At 33.4% G+C, this 1439-nt stretch overlaps 1 non-coding gene across 1 annotated transcript; it reads left to right on the top strand.

Annotated features, from left to right (window-relative positions):
• Window positions 1–262: 262 nt before the first annotated feature.
• Window positions 263–334, top strand: Trnaa-cgc. The gene has a single exon. It is a non-coding gene; the product is annotated as a tRNA-Ala (tRNA).
• Window positions 335–1439: the final 1105 nt, after the last annotated feature.

Below are 1439 nucleotides of genomic sequence, written 5' to 3'. Positions count from 1 at the left end.
CATATATATTTTTTTAAATTCTCATAATTTTTTTGTTTTAAATGTATCAAACTAATTATCGGGTAATTATCCAATGAAAATGATATCGCTCTTGTAGAGTCGTAGGAAGAAGTGATTTTATCGGTCATCTGTACAGATTTTCACAAAATTACTATTCGAGGCAATGCCTTGGAAGCATTTTCGTACTAAGAAATAAGTTTAATATGCATGTATGACATCATCTAATCTGTTTGTGATTCACTGTTTCGACAACTCTACCATCGGGGATGTAACTCAGTGGTAGAGTGTCTGCTTCGCATGCTGAAAGTCCTGGGTTCAAATCCCAGCATCTCCAAAGTGCAGTCTTTTTGTTTTTTTTTTATTACTTCTCAGTATCAACTTTTGCAATATAGCTAATATAGTTTTACCCGCGATTCTGAATATGAAGAAATCACACAAGGGAATATTACCAAGAAGTTATTTAAAAACCAGAACTCTACATTAAGTTACTTGCCTATATTATTGTCATTGTTGAAAATTATAAACTAAATCAAATTTTATATTGATATATTTTAATAAAATGATATACCTATGTAATTATTAAACGACCTACCCTAGTATGTATTAAAATATAACCATTATTCTGTAAACCTAAAAATCAAATAATCGAAGTCAACACACACAAAAAAAAACTTCCACAGGCCATATAAAAAAATATAAATTAATTTATCCAGAACAATTTCTCGAGCCGATAGAGCGGACAACCGCGGCACGTGGCTTGGTCTGCTATTATAACCACTGATTGACATACACCTGGACGATATACTACATGATTTCGAGCCAGTTTTACGATATCTGAGTAAATTCTAATCATAAGTGATGGCTGGACCGATTTCACTATATTTTTTTTGTTGTGTTTGTTATTGACAGTAGAAGGATCTTATGAAAGAAAAAATTAAGGAAGTTGAGCGAAACGTTAGAAAATTTAAGAAAAGTTAATTTCAACGATTGACAGAATGCGCGCTGCAAATTCATAGTTAAGACGGGACAACGTATGTCGGGTCAGCTAGTCAAATATAGCATAGGACGACCAAACCAGTGGTTTTTACTGCATATATCGTGTACTTAAAAAACTAAATCAATAAATACATATATTGTAAGATTTAAAATACCAAAACTAATATTAACATGTTATTATCATGCCTTGAGTTATAAACATTTGCCTGGGGCCTTATTCTCTATCCCGCACATTATTTTGACAGTGCGTAACAAGCACGTAACACAACGCATCATGTTTAGGACTATAGAAATTTGGCTTACAGAATACCATTCCACGCACATTTCTCGAAGATAACATGACACGGCCGCGTTACGCGTTTACACTATCATACAGAATAAGGGCCCAGATTGAAATAAGTTTGCAATGTTGCGTTCCGGTTCGATGAACATTGTAAGCGTTT

The sequence above is a fragment of the Manduca sexta genome, chromosome 8, assembly GCF_014839805.1.
Source record: "Manduca sexta isolate Smith_Timp_Sample1 chromosome 8, JHU_Msex_v1.0, whole genome shotgun sequence".
In the NCBI taxonomy this organism is placed as follows: Eukaryota; Metazoa; Arthropoda; class Insecta; order Lepidoptera; family Sphingidae; genus Manduca; species Manduca sexta.
Note: the sequence above shows the minus strand (reverse complement) of the source record. Positions and strands in the feature narration are given on the sequence as shown.